We start from the raw sequence: 27,294 nt of genomic DNA, 5'->3' as shown, positions 1-27,294 counted from the left end.
CACCGCGGGGGACTCCGCCACCTGCACACGGAGCTGGGGGTTGTGTAGCAGGGGCTCCGCGAGGAGATCTGCCCCTTCGGTGGCCGCCACGGACCTGGTCGCAGAGAACAGCTTCCAGGTCCGGAGGAGGTCCTGGTAGAAGACCGGCAGCCCGGAGAGGTCTCGCGGAAGGCCCCTCGGGTTGAGATAAAGGAGCTGCCGGTCGTATCGGAGCCCTCGGAAGCGGCGTAGGAAGGCATGTGCCAGAGCTCTCCATGCCGGACTACCCACACCATAAAGGAGCCTCTGCAGTGCCTGGAGGCGGAAGACGTGGACCTGAGTGCGCAGGCACTTCAGGCCCTGCCCTCCCTCCTCCAGGGGCAGGTGGAGCACCCCTGCAGGGACCCAATGCAGTCCTGGCCAAAAGAACTCCAGAACCACCGTCCGGAGTTCGGTCAGGAACCCCGGGGCCGGGACCAGGGTGTTGAGCCGGTACCAGAGCATGGACAGGACCAGTTGATTGAGCACCAGTGCCCTCCCTCGGAGGGAAAGGCACCGGAGGAGTCCTGTCCATTTCCGGAGCCGCTCCGCCACCCTGCCCTGCAAACCGTGCCAGTTCTCCGGCGGAGAGGGATGCGTGGCAGAAAGGTAAACGCCGAGATAGAGCAGTGGACCCGCGCTCCACCGGATGGCCTGAAGCGCGGTTGGGAGGGAGCTCGCCTGCCACCCGTCCCCGACCACCAGGCCAGAGCTCTTGACCCAGTTGACCCGGGCGGAGGAGGCTGCCGAGTACACAGCCTGGCAGGCCTCCACCCGCGCCAAGTCGCCCGGGTCCTGGACCACGAGGAGCACATCGTCAGCGTACGCCGACAGGACCAGCCGCAGCTCCGGCTCCCGAAGCACCAACCCCGTCAACCTCCTGCGGAGGAGACAGAGGAAGGGCTCGATTGCCAGGGCGTACAGCTGGCCCGAGAGGGGGCACCCCTGCCGCACTCCCCGCCCGAAGCTGACCGGCTCGGTCAGGGTCCAGTTGAGCCTGACCAGACACTCTGCGGAAGCGTACAGCACCTGGAGAAAACCCACAAACTGGGACCCGAAGCCTAACGCCCGCAGAGTGCCCAGGAGATACCCGTGGTCCACCCTGTCGAACGCCTTCTCCTGATCCAGGGACAGGAGGGCGAACGACAGACCATCCCTGCACCCAAGCTCCAAGAGATCCCGGACCAGATACAGGTTGTCGAAGATGCTACGGCCCGGGACGGTGTAGGTCTGGTCTGGGTGGATCACGTCCTCCAGCACGGCCCCCAGCCGCAGCGAGATGGCCTTGGCTACGATCTTGTAGTCCGTGCTGAGGAGCGAGACGGGACGCCAATTCCGTAAGTCGCGGAGGTCCCCCTTCTTCGGCAGTAAGGCGAGCACGGCTCGCCTGCACGAGAGAGGGAGGACCCCGCTCCGCAAGGACTCGGCCCAGACGCTGACCAGGTCCGGGCCGAGGACGTCCCAGAACACGCGGTAGAACTCCACGGTCAGCCCGTCCATGCCCGGAGACTTATTGGTGGGCATGCGGCGGAGGGCTTCCGAGAACTCGGCCAGAGTGAGAGGCAGCTCTAGCCGGTCTCGGTCGCCCGCGCTGACCGTCGGGAGCCCGTCCCAGAGCACTCTGCAAGCGGCAGGATCGGTCGGATCCGGGGAGAAAAGGTGCGCGTAGAAGGTCCGGGCCCTCTCGCACATCTCCGCCGGATCCGTGAGGGGGGAGCCGTCCTCCGCCAGAAGGCAGGTGACGTGCTTCTTGGCCCCCCTCCTTTTCTCCAGGGCGTAGAAGAAGCGGGAGCCGCGATCCATCTCCCGAAGGAGGCGGATGCGGGATCGAACAAAGGCGCCCCGGGCCCGATAGTCTTCGAGGACCCGGAGCTCCTCCCGCTTCTCCCGGCACGCCCCGCAAAGGGATGGATCCTCGGGGCTGGCGGCCAGACGCCTCTCCAGCTCTAAGACCTCCCGCTCCAACTGCCCTATCGCCGCATCCCTCCGTCGGCTGGCGCCCCGGGTGTAGTCACGGCAGAAGAGCCGGGCGCGCACCTTCCCCACATCCCACCACCGCCGCGCCGAGGGAAAGGCATGCCGCTGCCCTCGCCAGGCCAGCCAGAACTCCCGGAAGGACGCTACGAAGCCCTCATCCTCCAGCAAGCTGTTGTTAAAGTGCCAATAGGCCGGCCCCGGCCTCTCCGCACAGAGAGAGGCCGTCACGGTGGCGAGGTGGTGGTCCGAAAAAGGGGCCGGCCGGACGCTGGAGGACTGGGCCCGTGAGAGATGGAACCGTGACAAATAGATGCGGTCCAACCGGGAGCGGCACGACCGATGGGCTTCCACCCGGACATAGGTGAACGTGGAGGCATCGTCCGGGTGGTGGTCGCGCCAGACGTCCACCAGGGAGTGATGGGTGACAATCTCCCGGAGGACGTCCGCGGCGGCTGGGCTCTGCTCGGTCCCCGAGCGGTCCCGCTCCTCTAGGACGGTGTTGAAGTCCCCGCCCAGGACCAGGCACTCACGAGGATCCAAGGAGCCGAGGAAGGCGGACGCCTGCTGATAGAACTGCAGCCGCTCCGGGGGCGATGTCGGGGCATAGACATTGACGAGGTTGACCACGAGCCCCTCCATGCGGACCCGGAGGTGCAGCAGGCGGCCCGGCACAGCCTCGGCGACCCCCAGCACCTCAGGCCGTAGGTCGGGGGAGAACAGGGTAGCCACTCCAGCCCGACGGGTTGTGAGATGGCTGAAGTAGACCTCGTCCCCCCACTCCAGCCGCCAGCTAGCTTCGGCGGCCGGATCCGTGTGGGTCTCCTGCAGGAAAACCACAGAGTACCCCCCCTCCCGAAGGAAGGAGAGCACCTGGCTCCTGCGGAAGCCCACCCTACAGCCCCGGGTGTTCAGTGTGGCAAAGGTGACGAGTGCCATGAGGAGGGCTGGGGGGGATCCTCGTCGGCAGGGGCGCTCACGGCCCCCGTTGGGCCGCGCAACAAACCGTGGCCCATCCCGAAGGTGAGCAAGGAGTCACGGAATTTGCGCACCCGATGGTAAGCCGCGGCACCCTGCTTCCCGGTCCTCTTTCCCTCCCCCATGAGGGCCCTCGTGGCCAGGAGGATCTTGTGAAAGTCCCCCCAGCGCTGGAGAGCAAGCGGGATCTTGTTGCGGGAGCCCCGGACGTCCTCCAGGAACTCCTGCAACTCCTCCCGCAGCGCATGGGGGGGCGGGGTCACTGGCCTCCGGGGGTCCACCGGTGGGACCTCTGGCGCAGCCCCGTGGCCCACCGGGACGGGCAAGCAAGGGGTGGGCCCTGGCTCAGTGGGGGGCGGCGGAGGGAAGAGTACAGCCCCGAGTGGGTCGGGACTGTGAAATTCAAAGGCCGCTCCCTGGGAGTCATCCTCTGGGAAAGGGAAGGAGACAGCCCCAGGGGCGGCAATGACATCATGGGAGGTGGAGGGGGCAGGGCTGGGGTCAGGAGCAGGGGTGGGGGGAGGGAGAGAGACGGAACCCTGGGCCGCAGGAGCTGAACCATCGGTAAGTGGCTCCTCGCGGCCAGGTACGGGAGTTGGAGGGGTAGGGAGGGGGTCCCCAGTGACACCGGGCTCAGGCTCAATGGCAGGTAGAGCAGCCTCGGCGCAGAGAGATGCAGAACCCTCAGAGGGGCCCCCACCCGGGAAGGAACCCGATTGCTCCGCACCACCGAGGGACACCCCCGGTAGCCCATCTCCCTGCCACGAGGCACCGGCCGTTGCCACAGCAGGCTCGGCAGCCAGCAGCAGGGTGCCGTCTGCAGCCGGGCAGGCTGAGGAGTCCAGGGGACCCTCAGAGGCGGGAGCGGACGCAGCGGGAGGGTCGGTGGAGCACGGGGAAGGGGAAGCTGGGGTGAGGTCGGCTAAGTCGAGGCCCGTGGGCAGAGGGTCGTCCTCCCCCGGGGTGACCGGGGTCAGACCCAGGGCCTCGATCTCCGCGAAGATGGAGGGGAGCTCGCCTCCCACCACCCCGGGGTCCTCCCCACTCGCACCCGAGGCGACGCTCACCTCGGGTATTGCAGGGGGTACAGGCGGCAAGGGACCAGGAGGGGCCGCAGCGGAGGCCTCCGCAGGGGGGGACTGCGGAGGAGGGATGGTGGTACCGTCCGGCGCTGCCACGTCTGCCCTAGCCGTCATCGGCAGATGGGTTGTCCCTGTGGGCATGGCGGAAGGCTCGGTGCCTGCGGCCCCCCGTCTGGTCTTACAGGGGGCTTCCGCCTCAGGTGGCACGGGCGGAGCCCGAGCCTTCCGCTTACCCCGCTTACCCTCCACCCGGGTCCAGCCCTCCATGGCATCGCCTGCGGGCTGGTCAACAAGGATTGGGTCAGGGGGCAGAGAAGACAGTTTGGCGGCTGGGAGAGGTACTGGTGGAACAACAGGAGGGAGGGATGAATCCCCCTGGGGAGAGCCCTCTCCCACGCCCGGCAGTACCCCTGCCGCACCCTCCTCCACAGGCCCCGCCAGAGTGCAGGCAGCAGAGGCAGGGCACTCCCGCTCGGCTGGGCGCACGGGAGGACGGCCCCCTGAGGCCCGAGCGGGAGCAGTGATGGGCTGAGGAGGAGGAGGGGCGGCTCTGGGCACTGGGCGGCCGGGGGCGCCGGCGATGACAGGGCCAGCGCTCTGCCGGGGCTCGGGGGTCCCGGACGCTCCCCCGTGCCGGGCCAAGGGGCAGTCCCTCCGAACGTGCCCCGTCGCCTGGCAGAGGTAACACCGGGCCTCCCCCGTGGAGTAGTGCACCCGGTACTGGGCCCCCTGATAGGGGACCAGGAAAGACCCCTCGAGCGCCTCTCCGCCACGCGCCGCCGGCGGCAGTTGAAGCTGCACCTGCCGGCGGAACGAGAGGACGTGACGGAGGGCGGGGTCTTTGCAGCCCAAGGGGAGAGGGCTCACCACGGAGATGGGCTTCCCCAGAGTAGAGAGGGCGGGCAACAGGGCGACATTAGGCAGGAAGGGAGGGACGGAGGTCAGGACCACACGGACCCCCAGGTCCTCCAGCGGCTCCAGGGGGACAAACACGCCCCCCACCGCCAGGCCCTTCTCCACCGCCTCCTGGGCGGCGGCCTCCGAGGCAAGGAAGAAGACCGCCTTGCCGTACATTTTGGAGGCCGCCACGATGGCCGTGGGCCCCACCACCCTCGCCAACGCCCGCACGTAGGTCTCCACGTGGGGCGAGGCGGGCACCAGGAGGCAACGGACGCCGTGCTTCCGGGTCAAGGTGGGGAAGGGGCCCCGGCCGCTGTAGATGGTACCGGAGGCGGCGGTCGGGGGAGATGATGTAGCGGCAGGGGGGGCTGCCGCCACCTGGGCGTACGCTCTGGGGGCCAAGGGAGGGGCACCCGCAGAGCTGGGGGAGGGGACAGCGGGGAGGGACGCCGCGGCCGGTGGCAGGGCCGCGGTGGCAGGCTCCGCCATGGAGGGCTTTGTCTTCCTAGCGGGGCCCTTTCCCTTCTTTTTGCCCTGGCCCTTTCCGCCGGCTGGGGGGGCTCCCCCAGAGGCGGAAGGGGCGAGGGATGTGGCAGCAGCAGAGGGCACCCCATCGGTCGCCGCTGCCGGCGCCTCAGCGGTAGCGGTGGCAGGAGGTCCGGCCGCGGCGGGTGGGGTTGAGCCGGGGGGGGTTTTGGGGGGTGCCGGCGGGGGGGGGGGGCCAGGCGTTGGCCCTGGGGTCCCACCCACCGCGTCTCCCGCCATGCTGAGTAGGGAGGGAGGGAGAACACCGGAGAAAGGGGCGGGGAGGGGGAAGGACAGGTCAACCACTCCTCCCTGCTAGGCTGTGGGCAGGGGAGGAGGGTGCCAAAACGGGTGGGGCAGATAGGGGGACTACCAAGGACTCGGGGGGGGGGGTGTCAGGTACCAACACAGGATCGAATTCCGGCTCCTCTAGCTGCACTAGGGGAGGGGAGGGGGAAACAAGAGCAAGGGGGGGTGCAGTGCAAGAGGGGCAACTGAAACAGGGGAGAGGCACAAGCGCACTGATAGAGCTATGGGCGCACGAGGGGAGGGGCTAATCAGGGTGAGGGGCCACGGAGGGAAGGTAGCAACCAGGCTGGGAGTGGGGCAGAGGGACCAAGGGGCTGGCTTTAGGGCTGGGGCAGGACAAACAAAGCTGCAAAGGGAGGTGGGCGGGGCAGGCAAACAAACTGAAGCGGGGGGTGGGGCAGGGAGGCTACGAGGGGCAAATGGGGCAGGCAACAAGGGGCAAAGCTAGGGGGCCTGTTGCTGAGGGGAAGGGGTCAGTCCAGGGAAGGGGGGTGCGTGCACCCACAAGCACTTGTGCAAAGTCAATGGCTGGCTGGCTGCTGCTGGAAGCCCAAATGGTGGCAATAGGGCGTGGCAAGCCAGGCGAGCAGCTGGGTCCCAGAGGCAGGAGCAGAGGCAGATGGTAAGCAGCCTGCGGGGGTGGTGGAGGGGGCAGCGGTGGTGGTGGGGGTAGAGGGGGGGACACAGATGGACCAGGGGGCAGGCTCCACACCACACCCCCTGTGTCCCCACAAACACAGTCTAAACCCCCACCACTAGAGCACAGTTAAAGGGTTACTCAGTCTTTGGGAGCCCCCTCCACAGTGGTCTTCGGTGTTCTGTGCGCTCCCCAGCAGCCGGTGGTCTTTTCAGTCCTCTTCTCCCTCCTCCTCCAGGCTCCAGCAGCTCCCCAGGACAAACACAGCTCCAGCAGCAGTAGCAGCAGCAGCTCCTTCTCTAGCAGCCCCAGTGGCTAGGCAGGAAGGACCCCCCACAGGTGGCAGCTGTAGTGGTGGTGGTGGTGGGGTCCTGGCTTCTCCCTCCAGAGGTGGGGGAGTGGGGGCTGGCCAGCAAGGCCCCCCCCACCCCTCACTCACCCACTCAGCAGCAGTTGCAGCAGCAGCAGTCCTGGGAAGAAGCACTCCAGCCAGCAGCAGCAGCCCAGGAAAGGAAGAAGGAGCTCCAGCCAGCAAGGCAGCCAGAGAAGGGGGGGGCACCCCAGCCAGCAGGGCAGCCCAGGGACACAGAGAGGTCCCTGTAGCAGGGTGGACCCCCGCTCCTGCCCTGAAGGGTTAAAAACAGCCCTGGGAGAGGGGCTGTAGCTGGAGAAAACAGCTTTTGGGCTGGGCTGATTGGGGGGAAGTAGCTACAGCTAGGGCCACGCCCCAAACAGACTCAGCTGGCCCTATAAAGGCAGAGAAGCCAGGAGCCCAGACAGTCTCCCTCTGCCTGTAGAGGGAGAAGGGCCTGGCTGTAGGGAGCTAGAGATAGGGTACCTGAGTGGAGCAGGGCTGGGGAAAGGCAGAGGAGCTGGGGAGCTCTCGGCTGGAAAGCTCCAGGCTGCGGCCTAGCAGAAGGCCAAGGGATACTGGGGGTTGCTGGGGGCAGTCCAGGGGTAGGCCAAGGCAGCAGGTCCAAACCCTCCTTGCCAGTGATGAGTAGGCTGATACTGCAGTCTGCCCCAGGGTGTGGGGCTAGACTATGACTGGCAGTAGCCATACACTGAGGTGAGGTGGGGATAGTGGGTGGGGGTTCCCTGGGGAAGGGGAGACCCTGAGAGAAAGGGGTTACTACCAAGGGGGGTAGCACCTCAGATAAAGGGGCACTGGGTCCTGGGAGGGACACGGGGGGCCAGAGGACAGGCGGATCACTGGCTTGCAGAGGGTGCTCTGGAGCTGGAATGAGCTAATTCCCAGAACAGACCAGCAGGAGGTACCGCAGGGGTGAGTCCGCATGTCTACAATGTTCTTTCACATATAGTGCCACTCCCGCACCAGCACGACCTGTTCTGTCCTTCCAATATGTTTTGTGCCCTGGTATTACTGTGTCCCATTGATTATCCTCATTCCACCAAGTTTCTATGATGCCTATTATATCAATATCTTCATTTAATACAAGGCACTCTAGTTTGCCCATCTTAATATGTAGACTTCTAACACTGATATATAAGCACTTTAAAAACTTGTCTCGTTTTAGCTGTCTGCCATTACATGATGTAATTGAATGGGACTTTTTTAGTTTTGACTGTTTCTCATCAGATCCTACCTGTATTTTATCATCTTCCATCCTCTCCTCCTTATTGGACATAGGGAATCTCCATTTATAGATCCTCCCCAAAGGGATATCTAAACCATGTGCTCATCCGCACCTGTCGGCTTTCCCCCAGCCCTTATTTTAAAAACTGCTCTATGACCTTTTTAATTTTAAGTGCCAGCAATCTGGTTCCATTTTGGTTTAGGTGAAGCCCATCCTTCCTGTATAGGTTCCCCCTTTCCCAAAAGTTTCCCCAGTTCCTAATAAATCTACCCCCCTCCTCCCTACACCATCATCTCAGCCACACATTGAGACCCAGAAGTTCTGCCTGTCTAACTGGCCCTGCATGTGGAACTGGAAGTATTTCAAAAAATGGTACCATGGAGGTCCTGGACTTCAAATCTCTTACCTAGCAACCTAAATTTGGCCTCTAGGACCTCTCTCCTATCCTTCCCTATGTCATTGGTACCTACATGTACGATGAGTACCGGCTTCTCCGCAGCCCTACACATAAGCCTATCTAGATGTCTCAAGAGAGCCACAACCTGTGCATCAGGCAGGCAAGTCACCCTGCAGTTCTGCCAGTCATCGCATACCCAATTATCTATATCGCATCCCTTGTGCAATCTGCTCATAGATATCAATGTTTCAATGACTGCTTCACAGCTGTGCTGGCAGAGCTGCTTCTCCCCACAGGGCCAGGAGTTACACTATCTCCTGTCTACTCCAGGCAGGAGCACAGCTGGAGCATGTATCTGGTGTGATTGGTAGGGCAGTTGCACACAAGGGAAAGCTTGCGACCAAAGTGGTCAGTATTGGGTAGTGTGAGACAGCTGTTGGAGGACTGTTAGTGTTGACATAGGTCACACAGTGTCTACACTTGTGCTGCATCAACCTCAGAATATTCACCATGGCTCAACACCATTTGGGGAGGTAGTTTTACTGTATCACTCTAATGGGGCACTTACAGGGGAGGGAGAAAAATTTAAGATTAGACACATACAGCTAGTTTGACAGGAGATAGCTTACATCAACCAAACTTTATAGTGTAGAGCAGGCCTTAAAAGTTTTTAGTAATATTTAATCTAAGGCCTGGTCTACACTAGTTTGTTATTTTGGAAAAAAATGATTCTGTCCCCATGACCAAACCGGCTTTTTTGATTTAAAGGGCTCTTTAAATCAATTTCTGTACTCCACCTTGGCAAGTGGAGTAGCGCTTAAATCGAGATCACAATCCCGGCTTAAAGGTATTGTGGACGCAATTCAACGTTTATTGGCCTCTGGGAGCTATCCCAGAATGCTCCCTTGTGACCGCTCTGGATGACACTCTCAACTCCGATGCACTAGCCAGGTGGGCAGGAAAAGCCCCGGGAACTTTTGAATTTCATTTCCTGTTTGGTCACCAGCAGCACAGGCGACCATGCAGAGTCCACCATCACAAGAGATCATGCAGTCCTGGATTTGCAGACGAGCTCCAGCATGGTCCAAACGGGAGGTACTGGATCTCATCACATGTTGAGGAGACGAGTCTGTTATGGCAGAACTATGTTCCAAAAAAAGGAACGCAAATACGTATGCTAAAGTCTCCAGGGCCATGATGGAAAGAGGCTACTCCAGGGGCACAGAGCAGTATCATACAAAAATCAAGGAGCTCAGGCAAGTGTACCGAAAAGCTAGGGAGGCAAACGGGCGCTCTGGCTCACAGCCCCATACGTTCCGCTTTTACCGTGACCTCCATGCAATTATGGGGGGTGATGCCACCATACCCCACCACTGTCCGTGGACACCTGCAAGGGGGGAGTTGCATGGAGCGAGGATGAAGAGGAGGAAGACAACAGTGCACAGGTAGCAATTGGGGAATCTGTTTCCCCCCCTAGCCAGGAACTATGCTTAATGCTAGAGCCAATAGCCTCCCCACACTCCCAGTGCGGGCTCCTGGACCATGACTCTGGAGAAGGTACTTCTGGTGAGTGAGAGCCTGATCGGAGCCACGTGGTGGTGGGGAAACCCAGCCATGCTGGGCCGTTCGTGTATAGTTTAAAGGGCTCATCCCTGCTCAGAGCCTCATTGGAGCCACGCAGTGGGTGGGGGGAAGAGGTTGGGTGTTTGAAGTGATCATCCCAGAGAGCCCGCAGGCCCTCCTTTATGGCAAACCCACCAGACATTGCTTGCTATGGGAAAGCAGTTTGAACACATTGAAATTAATGTAGAAGCAGCAGAACCCCACGTGCCCCTAGGCTGCCTGCAAGCTGAATTCTGTTGCCCGGCTGTGTGTGAGGGCTTACTCATACCAAAGTGGTCCCTTTGTTCTCGGAAAAGTGTATTTTAAAATACTACCCTCCCTTTTTCTCCCGCAGGGGCCCAGAGGCTTGTCCAGATTAGAAAATGGAAAAAACAAACTTGGGAAGACATGTTAGCCGAGCTCATGCAGTCCTCCCACACTGATTGCCTCCATGCACTCAGCTGGGCCCTAACAATTGCGGAGTCCCATAAAGCATTACAGGAACACGGAGAGAGGAGGGAGGCGCGCAATGGGAGCAGGCAGGACGCTATGGTCAAGCTCATAGGGGAGCAAACTGACATGCTCTGCCGTATGGTGCATCTAATGTGGGAAAGGCAGCAAGACCAGACTTCCGCTGCAGCCCCTGTATAATCAAACTCCATCCTCCCCAAGTTCCATAGCCTCCTCACCCCGATGCCCAAGAACACGACGGGAGAGGCTATGGGGACCTACACACTCTACCCCAGAGGATCGCCCAAGCACCAGAAAGCTGGCATATACAAGCTTTCGGTTTGGTTTCTGGACTTGTCCTTCCCTCCCTCGTCCTCCAGCCCCCAACCCAACCCCCTCCCTCCCCCAGTCTACCTTTTAATTTCTCTCAATGCATTGTGCCTCAAAGAACAGTTTTTAAACAATTTAGACTTTATTTCCTTTCATGTATATAGGGTGTAGGTAACGTCAAGAGAAACAAACAACTGTCACACCATACCCGGGCCAGTCATGAAACCAGCTTTCAAAGCTTCTCTGATGTGCAGCCCACCCTGCTGCACTCTTCTAATTGCCCTGTTGTCTGGCTGTGCGAAATTGGCCACCAGGCGAGTTGCCTCAAGCTCCAAGCCTGCCATACTCTCACAGATATTGTGGAGCACACAACAACCAGCAATTACAATTGGAATATTGGTTGTGCTGAGATCTAACCGAGTCAGTAAACTGCGCCAGCACACTTTCAAACATCCAAAAGCACATTCCACCACCATTCTGCACTTGCTCAGCCTATAGTTGAACTGCTCCTTACTAGTGTCCAGGGTGCCCGTGTATGGCTTCATGAGCCATGGCATTAAGGGGTAGGCTGGCTCCCCAAGGATAACTATAGGCATTTCAACACCCCCAACAGTAATTTTCTGGTCTGGAAAGTAAGTCCCTTCCTGCAGCTGTTCAAACAGACCAGAGTTCCTGAAGATGCGAGAGTCATGCACCTTTCCCGGCCATCCCATGTTGATGGCGGTGAAACATCCCTTGTGATCCATCAGTGCTTGCAGCACCATGGAAAAGTACCCCTTGCAGTTTATGTACTGGCTGCCACAGTGGGCTGGGCCCAAGATAGACGGAACGCATATCCCTATCTCCCTGCTGCAGTTAGGGAACCCCAGTACATTAAAGCCATCCAGAGTGGTCTGCACATTTTCCAGAGTCACTACCCTTGATAGCAGCTGGTCAATGACTGCGTTGGCTACTTGCAGCACTGCAGCCTCTATAGTAGATTTGCCCACTCCAAACTGATTCCCGACTGACCAGTAGCTGCCGGGCGTTACAAGCTTCCACAGTGGTATGGCCACTTGCTTCTCAACCGTGAGGGCTGCTCTCATTTTGGTGTCTTTGCGCTTCAGTTCCATGAAAGTGGCCCTACACATACGAAAGTTTCGCAGCCACTGGGAGTCATCCCAGACCTGCCACACTATCCGATCCCACCAGTCTGTGCTTGTTTCCCAGGCCCAGAATTGGCGTTCCACGGCATGAACCTGGCCCAATGCCACCATGATCTCCCAATCGCCACATGCCATGCTTCTAGGAATGTCTGTGTCCATGTCCTCATCAGTATAGTAATCGCACTGCCGTCGCTTCCTCACACTGTTTTGCAGGTACTGCACATAGTGCTGGATAATGCACAAGGTATTTACAATGGTCAAAACTGCAGCGGAGATCTGAGCGGGCTCCATGCTTGCCGCGCTATGGCACCTGCATGGGTAATCCTGGAAAAAGGGCGTAAAACAAGCTGTTTGGTTCAAGATGGCTGATAAAAGGTGGTAAATAGTTGTCTTCTGTAGCTTTCATGGAGTTGGGAAGCTCGTTAGAGCTGCAAGAGTGGGAGAGCAGAGTTTGTGGCGGAAACGTGAGCAGAGTTTGCGGTGGAAGCTGTGCGGCTCTGTTCACGATACTTGAAAAACAGCAGGGAATTGTTGCCTTCTGTAGCTTCCACGGGAGCCCAGGACAGACAACATGGAAAAAGCGGCGGAAGCTGTGCGGCTGTGTTCATGGTAGCCGAAAAAAGGCAGGAAATGGTTAGATGAAAGAGTAGATAGAAAGATGAGAGGACATGCGAGGTGGATTCATAGTACCAGGAGACAGGCGGTGTACCGTGCTACACTGTCTGCTGGCAGCATGGTGTCTACTGTAGCTTTCACGGAGGGAGGAGCGAGTGACAGCACACACCCAGAAACACCCGCAAGAATGTTTTTGCCCCATCATGCCCTGGGAGCTTAACCCACAATTCCAATGGGTGGCAGAGACTGCGGGAATTGTGGGATAGCTACTACAGTGCACTGCTCCAACATTTGATGCTAGCCTCGGTACTGTGGACGTACTCTGCCGAATTCACATGCTTTAGTGGGGACACACAACACCGAATGTATAAAATCGCTTCCAAAAACTCGAATAAAATAAGTTTGAATTAATTTCGTACTGTAGACGTCCCCTAAATCTCCCTTGCTGCAGATTAAGCCCCTTCCTTCTTGTTCTACCACCTTCAGTGGACATTGAGAACAATTGATCAATATCCTTTTTATAATAGTCCTTAACATATCTGAAGACTGGGAGTAGGTCTCTCCTCAGTCTTCTCTCAAGACTGAGCGTGGTTTTTTTTTTTTTTTTTTTTTTTTTAAAACCTCTGTCCTCATAGGTCAGATTTTCTAAACCTTTTATCATTTTTATTGCTCTTCTCTGGACTCTTTCCAATTTGTTCACATCTTTCCTAAAGTGTGGTACCCCGAATTAGACACAGTACTGCAGCTGAGGCCTCATCAGTGCAGAATAGAGTGGGACAGATAGCTTCAGGGTCTTACATATGATGACACTCTTAATATGCCCCGGAATTACATTTGCCTTTTTTGCAATTGCACCACATGGTTGACTCATAGTTAATTTGTGATCCACTGTAATCTCCCAGGTCCTTTTCAGCAGTACTACCATTGTGTCAGTTATTACCCATTTTGTATCTGTGCATTTGATTTTTCCTACCTCAGTGAAGTACTTTGCACTTCTCTTTATATACCTTATCTTATATATTATAAACCTGGGTCTTCCCACCACATACATGTTCCATCCTTTGTAAATATACATAATTGAAAAATTTTAACTTCACCTGGTTGAAAATTCTTTCAACTGTGCCAAGCCAGAATTTAACATCCTTAGTAAACAGTATTTAGTTCCTGCACTGTATGCACAGTGCTATGACTAGTCAGGATTTAAGATGTCAGAAGCTATGAAGTGCAGACTTCAAATTGTTAGAAAAACATCTGCCTCATGCATCATATGGGTAGAATAGTGGGGCAGAGTTGAAGTTGTTTTATGACTTTAACTGTCCATTACCATACTTTAGCCTTTTTTCCCCCCTTGAAGTTGGTGCTCAGATAGGTATTTTATAAGGCACGAATCACATAGATTAGATAGAAGTGTAAGCAAATACCCTTAACTTTTGCTTGCTTTACTAACAGTTGTTTTAATCTATAATACTTACAAAGCATTATGTTCATAGCTTTAAAAAAAGCTTGCCAAGAATTGCTGTGTGACAGGAGTCCATATGGCTTTGATAATGCCACCATTGGGCTATGCAGGGTTTAGACCTTAATCCTCTCCTCACATAGATACCTCCTACTTTTCTGCTCCCCAGAATCCAAGCACCTCCCTACTCTGCCTGCCACATGTTTACACAGGCTAGATATTCTGCAGCAAAGCCCACACCTCGCAGCACTTCCCTGTAGCTCCTTGTTTCCCATTTCCCCCTTTCTCCCAAACTTGGCCGACTGGGACACAGAGAGGCTGCTCTGAGTTAGGCTCCAAGGCCTATCAGAATATGCAGGGATTATAATATATTATAGTGCTGCGTGGGTCCCTTCTTTCAATCCAGCTCTACCTACCTCTCTTAGGCCTAGAGCCTACTGAAGGCTTCTTCAGTATGTTCTGTCCATCTATTTGTAGCAGCCATGCTGAAGAACAAAGGTCTAGTGTATCATGTCAATATTCTCAACTCCCTTGTGTGGCCTCTTTGGTGCTTCTCTTGCCTATCATCCTTTTCCTCTGCCATCAGTCGCACTACTGGGTAAAAGCTTTATCACTGCTGATCCCATCTGCTCAGCTTCACTTCTGAGTGGCTGCCTCTTCATTGCTGCTCCAGCCTGTGATGATCCAACCATCTCAGCCCCAGTACCTGGCAGTCTCTTCAGTGCTGTTCCTGTCCATCCACATCCATCTACCATTCTCCATCCCACTGTAAGGTCCCTCTACATTGCTAGGTCTCAGCCAAGAGGAAAAGTAGGTGAGTTTCTAAATGAGGTTTGAATAAACACTGCAAGTCAGCTGAGACACTAGGTCAAGGTCCACTGATTGCTCCCATGCATTATCCTTTTGCTGATTTCAGTCAGTCAATGGAAGAGAATTCTGTGGGGGAAAATAAGTGGCAGGTAGCCAGTAGAACTTGTCTTTTTGTTGCTGGATTGGTGACTTTTAAACAGTATAACAATATCCAGTTTTAATTCCCTTTCCAAGAGCCTACTTCCTTCCCTCTGGAACCCAATGGAGCATTTAGTGGTTGTTAGAACCCTATTAATGGATGCAGCCTACAAGGCTACAGGGTGTCTCAGAACTACTTGAAATACAAGGGCCTATAGCTGGAACTGGCAGGGTGGGTGGGGAGTGGGAAGAGAGAAGGGGCAAATTCATGGCTGTTGAAACCTTGGGGCTAGCAAAGAAAACGGAGTGAGGAGGAGATGAAAGGACAAGGATAAATTAAATGAGGGAGGTGAACTGATGATTAACCCTATTGTTTTAGGCAAAATCTTTGTGCAAGAATCAATGGGCTTTTGGTAGATGGGGTTAATCATTGATTTTTATCTGTGTGCAGAAGGTAAGTAGCAGTGAAGGCATCTCCCTCTCATTGTAGGGCAAAGAGCTCAAGAATGTAATCCTGTAGAGAAGGGGGAGAGACGGAGGGGGGAGGGAGAAATCCTTCTATTGTTAAAAGACCATAGGGTTTTCAAATCAGCTCAGGCCATGTTTGTTAGTCTGTTATCATACCTCCAATAACGGATATTAGCTGTTCCTTCAGAAGAAGGCCAATTGCACCCAAAAACTTCAGTGCATCCATCTACTTCTTTACATGCAGAAAGAATTCCTTCCTGATCTTGGGGAGGTACTCACTTGGTGCCCTGAAGCCTGATAGCAGAACAGTCACCTTACCTTGTTAACATTTTTCATGGAAAATTTCAAACATATTACAATTCAACCTATACAGAAATATTGCAGAGCCTCAATAAAACACCTTCTAGGTTAAGAAAAACATACCATAATAAACACAATGAGAAAAGTGCATGGAACAAGGAAAAGAATTTACAACATAAGGAAGGTAAAGGGGTATGAATAGATTCAGAATGTTGTCTAGAAATCCTTAGCTTGTGACAGTGTGTCTGAGGGTGGGGCCGTGGTTCATCCAGATTCTGTGTTCCTCTTGCTGACCATTCTCTAGGTAGTAGTCAGTCTGGGATCCGATGTTGCAGTCGGTCTGTCTGGCGTTCCATCTGAAAGTATAGCAACACCGTTGTTAGTCACCCATATTTTAAGAGGTAATTGGGTCTGGGCTCAAGGCCCACAGTTCCAACTTCAACCACTGAATTTTTTGTTGTATTATCTTTAATAAATCTTTTGGTTTCATTTCCCTAGAGATTAGTCATCTTTCCAGTGATTCAGAGGTGGGAGGGTCTTACAGGTGATAGATACTGAGTTGGGTTGAGCTTTTACTACATGTGGCATACCTTTAACGCTGCAACTTCTAGCTATGCAATAGTTTATGGTGACCACAGCTGGATTGAATGTTAAGACCAGTATGCCATAGCTGTGAGTCTACTGCTCAGATCTCTACCAGTCTCTGGCTTATGTCTTTTATTTTCCTTTACTCATGTGGTTTGAATTTAGGTCCCTTGTGACCTGTGGGAGGTGAACATCACTCCCATCCTGCAGTGCATGTAATTTAGTGTGAGTGGCGGCTGCTGTTCGATAACGGGGTTGTGTCCTAGGTCTCTTGGTTTCCTGCACCGGGAGGCTGGGACTAGTGCCTTCCCAACAAGGCCACATCCCTGGGTGGTTGAGTGTTCCCTTTCCATAAGCCAGTGGATGGGAGTGGGAGATCTAAAGGATCTGAACCCATGGTCCCATTTTAAAATCTGTGCTTGACACCCAGAGGTGGCTGGTCTTGGGTGGAGAGTGGCAGGGTACAACCTGATCTGGTGAGACTCTGTTTGGGATCTGTTGGATACAACAAGCCGTGTGGCTGTTGGAATAAATGTCCTTGACTGGGTAGGTGGTTAGTGAGGAGGCCTCTGTGTCTGAGGTGTGGACACCTCGGAGGCAGCGACAGCTGTTGGCCTGACACAGGCAGGCTTGGAAGTAGGGTGCTGACTGAGGAAAGGAAACATTGGTTTCCCTGGGTGGGACCTGCAGAGTCGCAATCCTCCTGTGTGAGTCATGTGAGATTGTGGGTGAGAGCCCCTGGGGGAGCAGGACTCCCTTGCAGGACCCTCACTCAGAGTGCATTAGTAAGTCCCCCTTCCCCTACTCCCAAGGGTGTGTGGAGGAACACCTTGTTAAAAATACCTCCAGGTGTGTGTGTTTGACTTCTGTATTGCTTTATTTGGGAAGAATAAATCCCCCCGGGCTGATCTGCTCAATGGAGAGGATGCTATGGTTAAACGGTGCAGAACATGGGAAAGGTTTGAGATATCTAAGCCTTCCCCCATTAAAAAGCCTAAGAGAAAAGAACTTTGCTCTACTGGTTGGGTATGACTGCAAAGGAGCTGGATCGGCAACAGACTGAAACAAGAAGCCGCTTCTCAAGCTGTAAGCGTCTGAAAAGGAAGCTGAGGTAGAAAAACTCAGCTCCCAGCAGGCTGCTGCAACAGCCCAGATTGCTAACTTGACAATGCAGCTTAACCCGTTAGAATCCCCAAGTGCAGGAATTGAATGGTAACCTCCTGAAAAAGGAGAAAAATATGTGCGCTGTCAAAGTTAGAGTCTCAAGCTGCAACTAGAGTGTTAATGAAAGGTAAAGAAAAGGAACATCTGTGAACCTTAGTGTATGCGATCAAAAGATAAGAATGTTGAAGCAAAGGTTGCAGCGTAGGCAGGGTGTCATAAGTGCTATAAAAACGGACCTCTTAAGAGGGTATGAGTCTGGTAAATCTATTGACTTGGATGGGAGTGACACAGAAAGAGAAATGTTTCATTCCTAGTATACCTAGAAGGAGGTGGTATCTGTTTCCTCTCCCCCCCCCAAAAATAAGCACCACAGGAACCCCATTGTGGGGGTCTAGGGGAATTCAAACCACCTTTCGATTGCTCCAATAACCACTACTGTGGTTCATTATGGACATGGCAGACCCTTGGAAACAAGGTATGAAATCCACTCCCTGGGGCTGGAACAGGTGCGAGCTACGAGCAAGCACATGGGCCCCCTTTCTAAAGAAAATGCATTAGATTGGCTGGCAAAGCTTAGTGTGATTGCCAGTTTAAATTTAGAAGACATAGTTGCATTGGTAAAGAGAAAATATGAGTGCAGATGAGTTTGGGGCCCTGCCTACAGAGGTTCAGGTAGGTTGTGTTCAGGAATCTGTAGAAATTTACCTTGCCATTATGAATCTGTACTACCCATACAGAAGTCTTAGGGGCAAGATGTAGTCTGACAAACAGAGGATCTCAGAAAGACCACAGAAATTCCTTGCCAGTAAACAACTATATTGGCTTACAGGTCAGCTTCCAATAGTAAATGGAGTTATGTAGGACATCCCTGAACTCTGGGAGATGTTTGTTCAGGGTTTGCTCCCTGCAATTAAAATGACCATGGGACCTGCCAATCCCAGAGTAACTAGTCTCAAAGAATTGGAAACCAAAGCTCAAGAAGCATATGAACTATATAGGGAAGCTTACCCTAGCAGCAACAACATCCCAGGACACACAGCAAGTGGCTGCCATAAAAGGTAGGAATGATGGGAAGGCTAGTTATAGAAAGAATGGCAAAAACAGAGATCCTGACTATAGGTTTAGATTAGCCTTGTGGAGAAACTCTGTAAGTACTAGCCTGTAAAACAACTAGATGGTCTGCCAACTCGAGCCTTGCTGAAAAAGCTAGCACAGGATGAGGGAAGAGGATCTAGCAGGGGAGAAGGTGGCCCCTCGAGATGAAAGAGCACCACCCCAAAGCTCCCTCTGAAGCCACTGAGCTCTCCCTTCCCCATTGCATGTGGCCACTATTGTAAATGATAGGTGGGGAAGGCCGGCAACTAACATCTGTCTGAAGGGGAATTTGGTAACATCAAGCAGAAAAAGCTGCTGGACACTGGGGCCACAATGAGTATGATTTGCACAAAAGCAGTTCCTTCAATAAAACAGCTACCAATTACAGAAATCAAGGTACTTGAAGGATATAACAAAGAAGAGTCTAGTGCCCTTTTCAGAGAAAACAACTTGGATAATTGAGGCACTGATCACTGAAGTTTTCTTTGGTTTCCAGAAGCTTGATGGACAGGGTATATTAGGGATGGATGTGCTGAGGCACTTGGATGTCATAATGGATCTTCCCAATCAGAGGCTTGTTAAAGGCCAGGGTGAAGGAGTCATCATTATACCATCAGTGCATTGAGTGAGTGCTCTCAGGGTGCCTACCAAACTCAAGTTGCCAACATGGGAACCAGATGTCCTGGAAATCACTAAACAAATACCCGCAAGTATTTGCAAAGAATAAGTTAGACTGTGGACGTATTGATGTGGAGATTATGGTGGAAGGATCCTTGGCCTCAGCGCCAGTACAAATACTGGAGAGAGGCCCAAGGAGGAATTGGGAGCACCACTGATGCTTTGAGATCCCAAAAAGTTCTGGTAGAGACAAACAGCGTGTGCAATGTGCCAATCTGGCCAGTGCTTAAGTCTGATCAATCAACGTGGAGGCTCACAGTTGATTACAGAGCTCTCAGAGAGTCACCTCGCATGGCATCTGTTGTTGCTAAGTTTCCAGAAATAATGTCTACCATTGAAGGTGGGGCTAGATGGTTCTCGGTCATTGATATCACAAACGTGTTCTTTTCTATACCACTGCATAAAAAGCACATGGTAGAAGTTTGTCTTTACATTTGGCCATCAGCAGCTGACTTTTACGAGAGTAGTGCAAGGTTATCACAATGACTATGAGCCGCCAATGTGATATGGCCGTTAAAAAAAGCTAATGTGGTCTTGGGATGCATCAGATGAGGTATTTCCAGTAAAGATAGAGATGTTAGTACTGTTATAAAGGGCACTGGTGAGACCTCATCTGGAATATTGTGTGCAGTTCTGGTCTCCCATGTTTAAGAAGGATGAATTCAAACTGGAACAGGTACAGAGAAGGGGTACTAGGATGATCCGAGGAATGGAAAACCTGTCTTATGAAAAACTCAAAGAGCTTGGCTTGTTTAGCCTAACCAAAAGAAGGCTGAGGCGAGTTAGGATTGCTCTTTATAAATATATCAGAGGGATAAATATCAGGGAGGGAGAGAAATTATTTAAGCTTAGTACCAATGTGGACACAAGAACAAATGGATACAAACTGGACATTAGGAAGTTTAGACTTGAAATTAGATGAAGGTTTCTAACCATTAGAGGAGTGAAGTTCTGGAACAGCCTTCCAACGGGAGCAGTGGGGGCAAAAGACGTATCTGGCTTCGAGACTAAGCTTGATACATTTATGGAGGGGATGGTATGATGGGATTGCCAAAATTAGGCTATTAATCGATCTTTGATTATTAGCAGGTAAATATGCCCAGTGGTCTGTGATGGGATGTTAGATGGGGTGGGATCTGAGTTACTATGGCAAATTCTTTCCTGGGTGCTGGCTGGTGAGTCTTGCCCGCATGCTCAGGGTTTAGCTGATCGCCATATTTGGAGTCGGGAAGGAATTTTCCTCCAGGGTAGATTGGCAGAGGCCTTGGAGGTTTTTCGCCTTCCTCTGCAGCATGGGGCACCGGTCACTTGCTGGAGGATTCTCTGCACCTTGAGGTCTTTAAACCACAATTTGAGGACTTCAATAACTCAGGCATAGGTGAGGGGTTTGTTACAGGAGTGGGTGGGTGAGATTCTGTGGCCTGCATTGTGCAGGAGGTCAGACTAGATGATCATAATGGTCCCTTCTGACCTTAAAGTCTATGAGTCTACAATGTGCCCACGATATGTCATCAGCATGTTATCAAGATGCGGAGAAACCTAGTCCGCAAGGACCGGGTTGTCAGCTATGTGGATTATATATTGGTGGCTACAAAGACCAGGGAAGAGAACTTGCTTGTTTTGAGTGAGGTCCTGAACATCCAAAGAACTGGCTTCCTTGTTAGCCTGCAAAGAGCCCAACTTGTACAGCAGAAAGTCACTTATCTTGGAGTCAAGCTCAGAGATGAAGGGCAACGTCCAGATGCCAATTGAATCAATCTGATCTACAAATTGCCAGCTCCCAGGGACATAATTTTGAGATCTCGCCTGGGACTGGTAGGCTTTTCTTGGGATTTTATCTACGATTATGCAGAGCTTGCATGCCCCTTATACATGCTGCTCTGCAAGGGACAAGAATAGTCCTGAGGAGAAAAAGAACATGAAGCAGTGTTTAAGCTAAAACAGGCCTTAACGCAAGCTCCTGCATTGGTCTACTCTCAATTGGTTAAGATGTTCATATTACAGCTTGCTACCACTCAGAAAGGTATCAGTGTAGTTATTATGCAATCAAGTGGACAAGCACGAAGCTGTTGCGTACAGTTCAAAACATGTGACCGAAGTGGAACAGTGTTATATGCCCTGTGAAAGCAGCTTTGGCCCTGGTATGGTCCATCAAACACTGGAATACATAATTGGAATGGCTCCCGTGGTGCTTCAAACATCTCACATGCCAGTCAGGTACTGTACATCTTATCTGGAAAGACAAATGATGGCTGAGTGTCCAATCCCCATCTTGCAGGTTGGACTCTGTGCTTGTTAAACCAAGAGGTGATGGTGGATAAAGTGCTGTCTGTCTGCTGTACCGTTTGCTCTATTGTCATAAGGTGAAAACCACGAGTGCCTGCTTCTATTGGAGGAGACTAATACCATCAAGTCCCTAGTCCAGTTAGAGACCTCATATGAAGTAGCTAAAGCAGTGGGCTGTGACATACGGGTCATCAATGGGAGCGGTTTCCATCTAAAAGGCACCCCCTCTCCCCCCCGCCCCCAATACAGGTTATGCTGTACTCCAGGTAGCAACAGATAGGGTTTTGCAAGGCACTGTGTTGCACCATTCTGCCCAGGCAGCAGAAATTGTTGCCATAGTAGCTGCTTTGGATGCTGTGGACAGAGACTCTGTGATAATGATTTGCTCAGATTCTGAGGGCCCTTCTGGAGGTCATTGACTCTGACCAGGGGCCCCCACTTTGTGGGTGACCCGGTTAAGAACATTTGCCTTGCACTTATCAAGCAGCATCTCCACATGGCCGGACATCCCCAGAACTTGGGGATTGTTGAACGGACTAATAGGATGATTAAAACAGTATTAAGGAAGATTATAGCGCCCACTGGAAAGAATTGGGATAAAAAAAGCTACCCATTGTCCTAATGGCCATCAGGTGCTCAACTGGAGCACATTGATTTACACCCCATGAGATCTTTACGGGTCAGCCAATGAGGACTCCTGAGATGTGGTGGCTGGGAGGGGTGGGGGTGTACCACCTGATAAGTATCAGTCCCATGTACAAATAGACTAGTACATAACCCGGCTGTTGGTTAAAATTAGTGATGCTCAGAAGGAGGTAGCTACCCAGTTAAAGCAGAACATATGTCAAATGGACAAAAGGCTGAATGCCAACCTTAAATTTCATGAATGGTAGGTTGGGGATAAAGTTTTATTTCAATTCTACTCAAAGAAACATCACCCTCCGAGTCCCCACTAGGTAGTCCCTGTAGTTATAACCAAGAGGGCCAGTCCAACAATGTATCAGGTCAAGTTAAAATCTGGCAAGAGATGGGTTTTTAAATGGTTCCATTTGTCCCAACTAAAGGAATGGAAGGGTGGTATTGGGCCATAATCAGTGTCAATAACCTAAATCTCTGCTCTGTCTATTTCAGAAAATTCATCCAGCCACCTGGATTGGAAAATGTTGTGTGTTAGTATTATTGTTTGTTAGGTTTATGGACTCTTATTGTAAATAAGAGCAATAAGATGGCTGAGAGATGGGATACACCTGTAGGGGTTTATGAATATTATTATGAGTTGTTAGAATCCATGTATAATGAAACTGATGATTATGATGATGTGGTGGCAGGGCCGGCTCCAGGCACCAGCTTAGCAAGCAGGTGCTTGGGGCGGCCACTCCGGAGAGGGCGGCACGTCCAGCTATTCGGCAGAGGGTCCCTCACTCCTGGTCGGAGCAAAGGACCTCCCGCTGAATTGCTGCGGATCGCGATCATGGCTTTTTTGGGGGGGGGAGGGGGCGGGCCTGCTTGGGGTGGCAAAACCCCTGGAGCCGGCCCTGTGTGGTGGATAATCCCAAGGGCAGAAGTATACTGACGAATGAAGCTCTGTCTTGAAAGGGATTATAGTGGTATATGCCTATGTGGATACAGGCTATATAGTTATCTGGTATGGGCAGAAGAAAGGGGTAACACTTGATTAATGACCTTCACAGCAGATGAACAGAAGCATGAGCTCATATTAGATAACGATGCACAAATTAAATCTAAGAGCACGAGGGGGCAATTGTTCATGGCTCTTTGATGACCCTTTCCTAGAGGGGTGCTCTAGGTAGATCGAGGCTTGGGAGCTGTCCAAGTGTCTGTCCATCATAAAAGTGACACCTCCCCCCCAGGTAAGACCTGGAGATTTAAGTGTAATGGTTTCAATAGGCATCAGTAATGTTAATCAAACCTTTATAAATGCCCATTTGTATTTGAAATCAGGTCATTATCTAGCAACTGTGAAATGCAGTCATTGTGTAGAATCATGTGTTAATAATTATGCTAGTATCATGAATGGATTTTGTTAAATTTACAGAATACAAGTTTCCCTGTTGTATATATTGTGAATGCTTGTGTTAGTGTCATCAAATGACACAGGTGACTGGGTTATCACAAGTCTGTATGGAACTAAGGTCAATGTAAAGTTATCTGTGGTACCTTGACCATACACAAGTCCTGTTGGACCAGTGGTGGTAAAACAGAATATTAGAAAAGTACTGATGATAAATCCAGTCTATTCCAACAAAAGGTTAATAATGCCTGTACAGATTTCCATACACAATGTTAACCAAGGAGGTTTTGCATTCGCTGCACCTCTAATTGTGGGATGGGCTACTTGGGTGCAAGGAGTGGTTCCATCATCCAACTCTCTCATAAGGAAACCTAGGGATACGTTAGTTAAAATATTAGGAGGGGTTGGAACTGGACTAGGTGTGTTAAATACTATAGATGACCAGGTCCTAGCTGATAAAATAGGAGCTTTGGACCATGATGTAGCCTCTTTATCACACCCTCTTACTACCTTCTTAGATAGGATTAGTGAGCTTGAGTATCATATAGCCAATTCCTGAATTTGCATCCAGGAGACAGGTCACCTCAACATCATAGGGGCCTTAAACATTCTTCAGTCTAACATCTCCTTTGCTTTAGCATGTGTGCAAGTACAGCAATGGATTCTAGATGTGGCTAAGTCCCTTGTGAGGGTTGGCTTGAATGGGCTTATTCCAGTAGAGATAAAGCATGTTGTGGAACCATCTCACTCCTTTTGAGCAAGAGCACCAGGGGTGGTGGAAGTTAATTAACTTCACTTACCGCCACCACAACCATTCAATAATTGCTTATGTGCTGACCTTAAAAGCAGCAAACAAGAAATGGGTTTACCCTTTTAGTGCCCATAGGCTTAAGTGTGGGACAAGCTGTACTTATTCCTATGGCTATCTGCAAATGGGTCCATTGGAAGGGTGAAGAATACCACACTGCGAGCCTCCAGCCTTGCCTAGAAGAAAAGGGCCTAGGCTACACTTGTAACACTGAAGTTTTAGAAGGATCTCATGTATGTTTACATGCCCAAAAAGGAATGGGTCAATATAAAATGCACTCTTCAGATTTTAATCACTCCTCCGTTGTGCTCACAAATGACCATTGTTTATGTCTAAGGAGTTGGTGCAGTGAGTTTACTGTAAATAATTATAGAATTACACGACTCCTCCATCAACCTTTGTCTGAGCTCCATCTTTTCCATCAAGGGTTGTGATAGAGACTTTGCCTGGCATGACATCACCACTGAGCCTATACATGTACAGTACAATTTATATGACCACTTAGATCCAGTCCACCTTGGAGCAAATATAGCAGCTCTAAAGCAACTCATGTTCCACCCAGAAATGAAAGCCCACTTAAAGCAAACTGAGAAGGAAGGGAAAGAGGTATTGCTGACCATGCATCGTGCCTCTAATCAGATTAAGCGGGTGTTAAAGCAAATCAAAGATAAGACCGCTTCTAGTCAGTGGTGGGAGAATCTATTTGGGGGACTGGAAAACTTTAATGTATGGATTATAATGTTACATCCTATTATTGTGGTTCCAATCATCCAATTTGTAATCATTGGATACTTGATCTGCCTCACTGTGTGGATCAAAAGAAAAAACATCTTTACCTATAGCTTCTGTGCCTGTATCATCTTTCAAGTTAAGTAATGTCTATGGAATGTGACAGTTGAAGTTTTATGGTTATTGCTTTACCGTCAAGGAGGGGCAATGTAAGGTGTTCTATGTCATTTGGTGTAAAAGAGCAGGAAGACCACTGGGTCTAAAGTCACGTGGTATGGCAGAGAGAGACTGACTATATAAGGGGAGAACACACCAGAAGCGGTGCTGTCCTTCTGAGCAGCAGCCCGTGAGACACATGCTGTAGCGGGGTGGTCACCTGCTACTGCCTTAAAAGGCTTAAAACAGCCCTGGGGAGACGGCTGTGGCAGGGAAGGAAAAGTGGGGCTGATTGGGGAAAGCAGCCTCAGCTGTGGGCCATGCCCTAATCAGGCCGAGGCTGGCTTAATAAGGGCCAGCTGGCCCTTATAAGAGGGCTGGGGACAGAAGCCAAAGAAGGAGTCTCTCTAGCTGTGTAGAGAGATGGGCCTGGCTGCTTGGGAGCTCAGTAGGGTACCTAGAGTGGAGCAGGGCTGGGGAGCTCCAGGTGGAGAACCCTCAGGCTGCAGGCCTTGGTAAAGGCCAGGAGGGGTACTGGGGTTGCAGAGAAGCAGCTCAGCAGGATATGTAAAAGCAGCAGATCCAAACCCCCCCTTGCCAATCATGAGTGGTATAGACTGCAGTCTGACCCAGTGAGCGGGGGCTAGACTGTGACTGGCAGTAGCCAAAGACTGAGGTGAGGTGGAGATAGAGGGGTGGGGTTCCCTGGGGAGTGGAGACCCAGATCTGTGGGGGTACTGCCAGGGGGCAGCACCCTGGCCTGAAAGGGGCACTGGGGTCCAGGAGGGACTCAGGACCAGTGGCAAGCGGGACACCGGCCTGCAGAGGGTGCTCCAGGGCTGGAAACGCTAATTCCTTGGATGACCAGCAGGAGGTGCCACATTGGTGAGTCTTCACCTTGTTACACATGCATTGAGAGGCAACATACCATCAAAAGAGCTTGCTTGATCTCCATCCAAGGTGCTCCGTAGCTGTAGTTAATCCAGATTCTGTATGCCTCTTGCTGACCATTATCTAGGTAGTAAGCAGTCTGGGATCGGACGTTGCAGTCACACAGCCGGTCCATGTCCAGAGGTCCATCTGCAAGTAGAGTAACACCATTGTTAGTTACCCCTTACAAATATGGGTAATTGGGTCCAGGCTCAATGCCCACAGTTCCAAGTTCAACCACTGAGTTTTGTTGTACTTTCTTCAGTTTCATTTCCCCAGAGATAAGCCATCCTTCCAATAATTTGGAGGCAGGAGGGTCTTACAGGTGATTGATTCTGAGCTGGGTTGAGCTATTACCATGTGAGACATACCCTTCATGTTGCAACTTCTAGTCCTGTGATACTTCCAGTGCCTACCGCCCACCACAATCAGCTGTTCTGTGGCATGCAGGAGGTGTTGGGAGGGAGAGGAGCAGGGACAGGGTGTATTCGGGGAGGGGACAGAACTGGATGGGAAGAGGCAGGGTGGGGGTAGAGTAGGGGGTTTAACACCCCCAGGGCCTGGAGGAAATTGGTGCCTGATGTACCCCCTGGAACACAACTCTTTAGATAGTTGCCTAGTTTTACAATAGGCTACATAAAAAGCACTAGTCAGTACAAACTAAAATTTCATACAATTACTTTTTTATACTGCTCTATATAATATACACCGAAATGCAAGTACAATATTTATATTCCAATGATTTATTTTATAATTATAGGGTAGAAATTTGGAAGTCAGCAATTTTTCAGTAATAGTGTGGCTGTGACACTTGTCTGATTTTGTAAGCAAGTAGCTTAAGTGAAGTGGATCTTGGGGGTACAAAAGACAAATCAGACTCCTGAAAGGGATACAGTAGTATGGAAAGTTTGAGAGCCACTGCTCTAAAATAGTGGGTTGAATTAATTTCTGGTGTGTAACTCCACTGAAATCAATGGAGTTACATCAGGTATGAATTTGGTCCTGTTGGTGACTATTCATAAGTAGTAGAATACCAAGATCTGGCACTTTCATTTGTTGATCTCAAAGTGCTTTATGAAGGTGGGGAAGTGTTGTCTCC

At 52.0% G+C, this 27,294-nt stretch overlaps 1 long non-coding RNA gene across 3 annotated transcripts in view; it reads right to left on the bottom strand.

Annotated features, from left to right (window-relative positions):
* Positions 1-13,835: 13,835 nt before the first annotated feature.
* Positions 13,836-27,294, bottom strand: part of LOC123346923 — a 36,129-nt gene continuing 22,670 nt past the window's right edge. For 2 of the 3 annotated variants that reach the window (XR_006573021.1, XR_006573020.1), the window contains exons 2-3: positions 26,194-26,345; positions 13,836-16,088 (exon numbers count right to left, since the gene is read on the bottom strand). This is a non-coding gene — a long non-coding RNA (uncharacterized LOC123346923). The remainder of the gene's footprint in view (positions 16,089-26,193; positions 26,346-27,294) is intronic. The other variant, XR_006573022.1, reaches the window with a different exon arrangement.

This window comes from Mauremys mutica, chromosome 1 (assembly GCF_020497125.1).
Source record: "Mauremys mutica isolate MM-2020 ecotype Southern chromosome 1, ASM2049712v1, whole genome shotgun sequence".
NCBI lineage: Eukaryota > Metazoa > Chordata > Testudines > Geoemydidae > Mauremys > Mauremys mutica.
Note: the sequence above shows the minus strand (reverse complement) of the source record. Positions and strands in the feature narration are given on the sequence as shown.